This window comes from Lampetra planeri, chromosome 63 (assembly GCF_965212315.1).
Source record: "Lampetra planeri chromosome 63, kcLamPlan1.2.h2, whole genome shotgun sequence".
Classification (NCBI taxonomy): domain Eukaryota; kingdom Metazoa; phylum Chordata; class Hyperoartia; order Petromyzontiformes; family Petromyzontidae; genus Lampetra; species Lampetra planeri.
The window spans coordinates 694,126-705,086 of NC_136169.1; positions in this window are offsets into that span (position 1 = coordinate 694,126).

Consider the following 10,961-nt stretch of genomic DNA (forward strand, 5'->3'; position numbering starts at 1 on the left):
TAATCAATGTTTTCTCCTACAACATCAGAGTGCAGCGCCACATTAAATACGCACTACAATGACAATAGTTTAAAGCGATTTGAAGCATGTTTTATTTTTGGGGGGGGGAGGGGGCAGAGCTTTGTGACGTCATATTTGAGGGGGGGGGGGGTCTGACTTTTTGTGGAGGGGGGGGGGGTCAAAAAGCGTCCAAAATCGCGTGACGTCATTTATGGACGGCCCCTTTAGGGAACAATAAGTGTGAGTTTTGAGTGAGGAGCGGAAACATAGCGAGCGAAGATGACTGCTTCATGTGGAGGGAGAACATTGTTCCGGTGAGGTGGATGGTCGAGAGGAGAGAGAGAGAGAGCGCGGATTGAGCACCAGGAGGAGAAGAAGGAACAGAGAGACAGCGAGCACGTTGTCCTGCGGAGGAACGTTGGGTTGCTCGGTCAATGGCCTGCAGGGTCAACGGCGGCGTGGTGTATTCCGCAAATATGCCCGACTGTGTGGGCGGGCACAAGCCGGCGTGAGTAGGTTAAACGTTGAGTTTTATAAGGGCACCACCGGGTGACCAGCCCCTCCCCACCCAGCCCCATCCCTCCCACCCCCTACCCAGCCCCACCCTCCCCACCCAGCCCCTCCCCACCCTCCCCACCCAGCCCCTCCCCTCCCACCCCCCCCACCCAGCCCCACCCTCCCCTCCCACCCCCCACCCAGCCCCACCCTCCCCAGCCCCTCCCCACCCTCCCCACCCAGCCCCTCACCTCCCACCCCCCCACCCAGCCCTACCCTCCCCACCCTCCCCTCTCCACCCAGCCCCACCCCATTTTTGGATGCACGACGGACGGACACAATAATCCCCTGTGGGCTGGTGTAACCAGGTGGTTCCTACCAGTAACAGCAGGAGTATGATGAGCAGTCGTTGACAGCTGTGTCCCCCCCCCCCTCACTTCCTTATAAGGAGCGAGATTCATGAGCAAACCACCACCAGCTCCTTGGGGTGTGGCGGACACAGATAGCGAAGGGTCCAGTTCAAACTCCACCGCAGGGGGAAGCGGGACTGTGGGCGAGGGCTGTTGTAATGACAGATTACGTCACGGCAGTAGGTGGAGCGGTGGCGCAGCGGTTAGCGCAGCGGCAGATCGATTACACCCTCGCGTGTAAGCTACAAAAAAAACTAATTTTGTCCATACTCTTTGGGTCTTTGGGTAAAGTCACGTCGGTGTAAAATAAAATAAATTAAATCTACCACGTTTCGATTGCAACACAAACAATCATTACCAGGTGGGAAAACACCAACACGAAAATTTTAAAAAAATGTTGCCGTGGTTTTCCCACCTGATGATGATTGATTGTGTTGCAATCGAAACGTCGTGATTTGATTAATTTTCTTTTACACCCCTACGTGACTTTACCGAAAGAACCGAGGAGTATGGATCCCTGCAGTCACGAACACTTCAAATCTAGATTCAACTTCAAATCGAGATTAATTTTGTTCATTTTACCAGGTAAGGACCCATTGAGTTCTGTAGCTCTTTTTCAGAAGCGCACCTGGCGATCACAATCGATAGTTCAATTAAGTGGCTTATCAACATCACCACGTGGAGATTCAAAGCCGGCCGTGGTGATGGCCACCAACCCCCTCGTGTGCCACAGTGCCGGCCTTCATAGGTGCTCGCTAAGAACAGCACAGGGGTTTCCACGGTGGCTAGGAGATGTTCACTAGCGCGCCTGCTATACGGGAGGTCGTGGGTTCGATCCCGACCATGACGACGCCTGCTGTAACACATTGTCCTGCGGAGGGAGCTGGTAGGAACGTTGGGTTGCTCGGTCAATGGCCAGGGTCAACGGCAGCGTGGTGTATTCCGCAAATATGCCCGATTGTGAGGGCGGGCACAAGCCGGCGTGAGTAGGTTAAACGTTGAGTTTTATAAGGGCACCACGGGGTGACCAGCCCCTCCCCACCCAGCCCCACCCCTCCCACTCCACACCCAGCCCCATCCTCCCCACCCAGCCCCTCCCCACCCTCCCCTCCCCACCCAGCCCAACCCTCCCCACCCAGCCCCTCCCCACCCTCCCCTCCCCACCCAGCCCCTCCCTCCCCACCCAGCCCCTCCCTGCACGACGGACGGACACAATAATCCCCTGTGGGCTGGTGTAACCAGGAGGTTCCTACCAGTATAATTTGGAGTCTGCGTCTCTCTCTCTCTCCGTGGTTGCGTGGATTTTTCTCCGCGTCCTGTCCGGTTTTTAGCTTCACATTTGGAATGAACATCACCACGCGTTTAGGGTATTTAGGTGCAGCTGTAAATGTCTACATGGTTCTAATGATGCTTAACCACTTGCTTGAGCTGTCAACGAAGTGGCTGATGAAGGGTGTGTGTATGGTGTGTGTATGTTGGGTGTGTGTATGTTGTGTGTATGTTGGGTGTGTATGGTGTGTGTTTATGGTGTGTGTGTGTACGTTGGGTGTGTGTACGTTGGGTGTGTGTATGGTGTGTGTATGTTGGGTGTGTGTATGTTGTGTGTGTATGGTGTGTGTGTATGGTGTGTGTATGTTGGGTGTGTGTATGGTGTGTGTATGTTGGGTGCGTGTATGGTGTGTGTATGTTGGGTGTGTGTATGGTGTGTGTGTGTACGTTGGGTGTGTGTATGGTGTGTGTATGTTGGGTGTGTGTATGGTGTGTGTATATTGGGTGTGTGTATGGTGTGTGTATGTTGGGTGTGTGTGTTGTGTGTGTATGCTGGGTGTGTGTATGGTGTGTGTGTGTACGTTGGGTGTGTGTATGGTGTGTGTGTATGGTGTGTGTGTGTATGGTGTGTGTGTGTATGGTGTGTGTATGGTGTGTGTATGGTGTGTGTGTAGGGTGGGTGTGTATGGTGGGTGTATGTTGGGTGTGTGTATGGTGTGGGTGTATATGGTGTGTGTGTAGGGTGTGTGTGTGTATGGTGGGTGTGTGTTTATGGTGTGGGTGCGTATGGTGTGTGTATGGTGTGTATGGTATGTGTGTGGTGTGTGTGTGTGTATGGTGGGTGTGTGTTTATGGTGTGGGTGTGTAGGGTGTGTGTGTGGTGTGTGTGTATGGTGTGTGTGTATGGTGTGTATAGTGGGTGTGTGGTGTGTGTGGTGTATGTGTGTGTGGTGTGTCTGTGTGTATGCTAAGGTTGGACCTTCAACCTTTGGAATTTAAAGGCGGATGAAGTTAATCTCCTGAACCTCAGACAACACACACACACACGTGTGCACACGCACACACACGTGTACACACACACGTGTACACACACACACACACACGTGTACACACACACGTGTGCACACGCACACACACGTGTGCCAACACACACAGGGTGGAGGCTGGCCACAACTCAGTGGCTATGCACCGGGGCAGAGAGACCCGAGTTCGAGTCCCGCTCACGGCCACCAACTCCAGTAACGATTATCTGTACCGGTCCTGGGCCTCCTCTAGGTCGACTCAGCCTCAAATGCTTACTAGCATCTTTGTCTTTGTTGTGTGTGTCTATCATTCCTGGCTTTATTGGTGCTACTCGCTAACAGCATTTACCCGAACAACCTGTTACAGGCTATATGGGGGGATATTTGTCTTTATGTGTGTGAACGTGTGTGAACGTTTGTGAGTGTACCGTGTGAGGAGCGGTGGCGCAGCGGTTAGCAAAGCGGCAGAAATATTATGCCGCAGTGTGTAAACTGAGCTCTGTAACTCTTTTCAAGAAGCGCACCTGGCGATCGCAATTGACAGCTCAATGTAGTGGCTCCTCATCATCATCATCACGTGGAAATTTAAAGCAGCAGCCAAACACTCTAAATGCATGTTTCTACAGACTTATAGAGACTCGTGGAGACCCACAGATACCCATACTCACAAAGACTCATAGACCCACAGATACCCATACACACAGAGACTCATAGACCCACAGACACCCATACTCACAGAGACTCATAGACCCACAGATAACCATACTCCCAGAGACTCATAGACCCACATATACCCATACTCACAGAGACTCATAGACCCACAGACACCCATACTCCCAGAGACTCATAGACCCACATATACCCATACTCACAGAGACTCATAGACCCACAGATACCCATACTCACAGAGACTCATAGACCCACAGACACCCATACTCACAGAGACTCATAGACCCACAGACACCCATACTCACAGAGACTCATAGACCCACATATACCCATACTCCCAGAGACTCATAGACCCACAGACACCCATACTCACAGAGACTCATAGACCCACATATACCCATACTCCCAGAGACTCATAGACCCACAGACACCCATACTCACAGAGACTCATAGACCCACAGACACCCATACTCACAGAGACTCATAGACCCACAGACACCCATACTCCCAGAGACTCATAGACCCACAGACACCCATACTCACAGAGACTCATAGACCCACATATACCCATACTCCCAGAGACTCATAGACCCACAGACACCCATACTCACAGAGACTCATAGACCCACATATACCCATACTCCCAGAGACTCATAGACCCACAGACACCCATACTCACAGAGACTCATAGACCCACATATACCCATACTCACATAGACTCATAGACCCACAGACACCCATACTCACGGAGACTCATAGACCCACATATACCCATACTCACAGAGACTCATAGACCCACAGACACCCATACTCACAGAGACTCATAGACCCACATATACCCATACTCACAGAGACTCATAGACCCACAGACACCCATACTCACAGAGACTCATAGACCCACATATACCCATACTCACAGAGACTCATAGACCCACAGACACCCATACTCACAGAGACTCATAGACCCACATATACCCATACTCACAGAGACTCATAGACCCACAGACACCCATACTCACAGAGACTCATAGACCCACATATACCCATACTCACAGAGACTCATAGACCCACAGACACCCATACTCACATAGACTCATAGACCCACATATACCCATACTCACAGAGACTCATAGACCCACAGACACCCATACTCACAGAGACTCATAGACCCACATATACCCATACTCACAGAGACTCATAGACCCACAGACACCCATACTCACAGAGACTCATAGACCCACATATACCCATACTCACAGAGACTCATAGACCCACAGATATCCATACTCACAGAGACTCATAGACCCACAGACACCCATACTCACAGAGACTCATAGACCCACAGACACCCATACTCACAGAGACTCATAGACCCACAGACACCCATACTCACAGAGACTCAAAGACCCACAGATACCCATACTCACAGAGACTCATAGACCCACAGACACCCATACTCACAGAGACTCATAGACCCACAGATACCCATACACACATAGACTCATAGACCCACAGACACCCATACTCACAGAGACTCATAGACCCACATATACCCATACTCCCAGAGACTCATAGACCCACAGACACCCATACTCACAGAGACTCATAGACCCACATATACCCATACTCACAGAGACTCATAGACCCACAGACACCCATACTCCCAGAGACTCATAGACCCATAGACACCCATACACACATAGACTCATAGACCCACAGACACCCATACTCACAGAGACTCATAGACCCACAGACACCCATACTCACAGAGACTCATAGACCCACAGACACCCATACTCACAGAGACTCATAGACCCACATAAACCCATACTCACAGAGACTCATAGACCCACATATACCCATACTCACAGAGACTCATAGACCCACAGACACCCATACTCACAGAGACTCATAGACCCACAGACACCCATACTCACATAGACTCATAGACCCACAGACACCCATACTCACAGAGACTCATAGACCCACAGATACCCATACTCACAGAGACTCATAGACCCACAGACACCCATACTCACAGAGACTCATAGACCCACAGACACCCATACTCACAGAGACTCATAGACCCACAGACACCCATACTCACAGAGACTCATAGACCCACATATACCCATACACACATAGACTCATAGACCCACAGACACCCATACTCACAGAGACTCATAAACCCACAGACACCCATACTCACAGAGACTCATAGACCCACAGACACCCATACTCACAGAGACTCATAGACCCACATATACCCATACTCACAGAGACTCATAGACCCACAGACACCCATACTCACAGAGACTCATAGACCCACATATACCCATACTCACAGAGACTCATAGACCCACAGACACCCATACTCACAGAGACTCATAGACCCACAGACACCCATACTCACAGAGACTCATAGACCCACAGACACCCATACTCACAGAGACTCATAGACCCACAGACACCCATACTCACAGAGACTCATAGACCCACATATACCCATACTCACAGAGACTCATAGACCCACAGACACCCATACTCACAGAGACTCATAGACCCACATATACCCATACTCACAGAGACTCATAGACCCACAGACACCCATACTCACAGAGACTCATAGACCCACAGACACCCATACTCACAGAGACTCATAGACCCACAGACACCCATACACACATAGACTCATAGACCCACAGACACCCATACTCACAGAGACTCATAGACCCACATATACCCATACACACATAGACTCATAGACCCACAGACACCCATACTCACAGAGACTCATAGACCCACAGACACCCATACTCACAGAGACTCATAGACCCACAGACACCCATACTCACAGAGACTCATAGACCCACATATACCCATACTCACAGAGACTCATAGACCCACAGACACCCATACTCACAGAGACTCATAGACCCGCAGACACCCATACTCACAGAGACTCATAGACCCACATATACCCATACTCACAGAGACTCATAGACCCACAGACACCCATACTCACAGAGACTCATAGACCCACAGACACCCATACTCACAGAGACTCATAGACCCACAGACACCCATACTCACAGAGACTCATAGACCCACAGATACCCATACTCACAGAGACTCATAGACCCACATATACCCATACTCACATAGACTCATAGACCCACAGACACCCATACTCACAGAGACTCATAGACCCACAGACACCCATACTCACAGAGACTCATAGACCCACAGATACCCATACTCCCAGAGACTCATAGACCCACAGACACCCATACTCACAGAGACTCATAGACCCACAGACACCCATACTCACAGAGACTCATAGACCCACAGACACCCATACTCACAAAGACTCATAGACCCACAGACACCCATACTCACAGAGACTCATAGACCCACATATACCCATACACACATAGACTCATAGACCCACAGACACCCATACTCACAGAGACTCATAGACCCACAGACACCCATACTCACAGAGACTCATAGACCCACAGATACCCATACGCATATAGACCCATACACCCACAGTGAACCACAACAACCCACAGAGTCCCATGCTAAAAGTTAACATGTTTTTATTTCATCAGATAAGGCGCAATTGAGCATTGTAGTTCTTTTTCAGAAGCGACCTGACCATCACAAATGATAGCCCAACCAAGTGGCTTATCATCATCACCATGTGAACATGTATAGCAGCAGCAACATAATCTAAATGTTGATGTGAAACCAGGAAGACCAAGAAAAATAAACACGCGACCACGGGGAGAGAGAGAGAGACGCAGACTCCAAATATACAGCAGCAGGCGTCAGGGTCGGGATCAAACCCACGACCTCCTGTATACCAGGCGAGGTAGTTAACATCTCCTAGCCACCGTGATGATGATGATAGAGAGAGACACACAGACTCCAAATATACAGCAGCAGGCGTCAGGGTCGGGATCAAACCCACGACCTCCTGTACACCAGGCGAGGTAGTTAAGATCTCCTAGCCACCGTGGTGATGATGAGAGAGGCACTCAAAACGCCAAATACACAGCAGGCGTCAGGGTCGGGATCAAACCCACGACCTCCTGTATACCAGGCGAGGTAGTTAACATCTCCTAGCCACCGTGATGATGATGATGATAGAGAGAGACACACAGACTCCAAATATACAGCAGCAGGCGTCAAGGTCGGGATCGAACCCACGACCTCCTGCACACCAGGCGAGGTAGTTAACAACTCCTAGCCACGGCAGCACTGATGGTGAGTCACGGCTCGCTCTTTATCTTGGCTCTGGTGTTGAATGAGTGGGCTCAGAGCCATCGTCAGCATCAGAGTCTCTATTTAGACAGCAGGAGGAGAAATCTGAAGAGCTGTGAAGCGATTTATCACGGATGTGGACATCCGTATGGGTGAGGTGTGCTGTCAGCGAGTTACAAAAACGAATAATACAACAACAACAACGATAGGTAGTGCAAAATAGTGAAAAGCGAAGAAAAGTCACTTAATAAATATAAAGCGGCATCCGCGGAGACACACACCAGAACGCGGAGGCGCCACGTTTATTACCACATCCCGACAGGGTAACTACATAAACGTACGGGATAACGACAAAGGTGGTAGTTAACTTCCACTAGCGACTAAACCACAACGGGCAACTACATAACCGGGTCAGGTCAGCAACGCGCTGCCTGACCCACAGCGCCGGACGTGACGACCGGAGACCGAGAAGACGTATCACGGCGGGTAGATTCCAGAAGACAGCCCTGATTGGCGCTCGGAACTTCCCTTTTATGCCCCTGAGCGTGGCCTGGTCCCGTCCTAGGCCACGCCCTCTTCTAGATCCTACCAGAGGGTTCTGGGCCTTGTCACGTGCCCCTCTCGCCACCCCTTGGCCCCCCTCGCTACCCTCTCCCGGTCACGTGCCCTCTCGGGTTCACCCAGACTGGCACGTCCTGAAGTGCCCTCTCTCTGGCCGTCACTAGAAGCATGCCGCCTAGGGCTCGCTTCTACGCCACACACGCTCTGGTGCCAGAGAGAGAGACGCCGACATGCACAGTGCCACTCTTGTTACAATAGCCGGCGCTAGACGCCATAGTGACTCAATATACATCACTGCATATATATACATAAATACATAACGTGTTTCAGTTAAATTTGCATAAGAACATAAGTTCCTGCAGATATTTTCAACAGTAAACGCAAGCTTGAGGCAAGGCAGCAAACACAACAACAACCACAACAGTCCCACACCACAGCAAAGACAACAACAACAGTCCCAGAGCACATCAAGACAACAACAACAACAGTCCCAGACCACACCAAGACAACAACAACAACAGTCCCACACCACAGCAAAGACAACAACAACAGTCCCAGAGCACATCAAGACAACAACAACAACAGTCCCAGACCACACCAAGACAACAACAACAGTCCCAGACCACACCAAGACAACAACAACAACAGTCCCAGACCACACCAAGACAACAACAACAGTCCCAGACCACACCAAGACAACAACAACAGTCCCAGACCACACCAAGACAACAACAACAGTCCCAGACCACACCAAGACAACAACAACAGTCCCAGAAAACACCAAGACAACAACAACAACAGTCCCAGACCACACCAAGACAACAACAACATTCCCAGACCACACGAAGACAACAACAACAACAGTCCCAGACCACACCAAGACAACAACAACAACAGTCCCAGACCACACCAAGACAACAACAACAACAGTCCCAGACCACACCAAGACACGCAAGAGCGCAGAAGCGTGGTCACCACATCTACGCCTCTGTATAAGGAACGAAACAGGTGGATTTCTCCACGAATCTGGCTGTCGCCTGATGAAGCTGGTTGTAATTACTGGCGAAACGTCGTAACTCAGATTGTAGATGTTGTGGCTTGGCTCTCCACCACACCGGTGTGCTGTACTAGGATACTACACTATACACTACACTACTATACACTACACTACTATACACTACTATACACTACTATACACTACACTACTATACACTACTATACACTACTATACACTACACTATACACTACTATACACTACACTATACAGTACACTACTATACACTTCACTATACACTACACTATACACTACTATACACTACACTATACACTACACTATACACTACACTATACACTACTATACACTACACTACTATACACTACACTATACACTACACTACTATACACTACACTACTATACACTACTATACACTACTATACACTACACTATACACTACTATACACTACACTATACAGTACACTACTATACACTTCACTATACACTACACTATACACTACTATACACTACACTATACACTACACTATACATTACACTACACACTAGTGCTGTACTAGTGACGAATTGGCCACGTTCTGTTTACGTGACAACCCTTACTAGTTGGCTGTGTTGGGTAGTGGCGGGTTTAAACGACACATTTATATATTTACGCGATCTCACCCCTATAAAAAACCTCTAGTATGGAAACAAATAATGTGATAAGACATCAATAAAGGAAATACATTGCAACGAAAACCGAAACAACTATTCAACAATCGCGTTATGAGAAGAAAAAAACGCCGCGCAAACATAAAACCAAATATAAAATGAATAAAAATCTATTTCCTGTCGGTTAGGTTGAGGTCGGAAAAATATATATATATATAAAATAAAAAAGGACATTGCATAGCGCCATAGGGGCCGTCCATAAATGACGTCACGCACCTAGGGGGGGGGGTCAGAAATTTGTGACGATGTGTGACGAGGGGGGTGGGGGTTTGAAAAATGTGACGTCACATCAAAATGCGCAACTTTAAATACATATAGACAACACGTTCTACTTAATTAAATAGACTTTCAAGTAAATGTTTTTTCCTACAACATCAGAGTGCAGCGCAGAGCTTTGTGAGGTCATATTTGAGGGGGGGTCTGACTTTTTGTGACGCCGTGTGACGAAGGGAGGGGGTGGGTCAAACATCGTCCCAAATCGCGTGACGTCATTTATGGACGGCCCCATAGACGTCATGGTACACCGACAACGCTGGATGTATA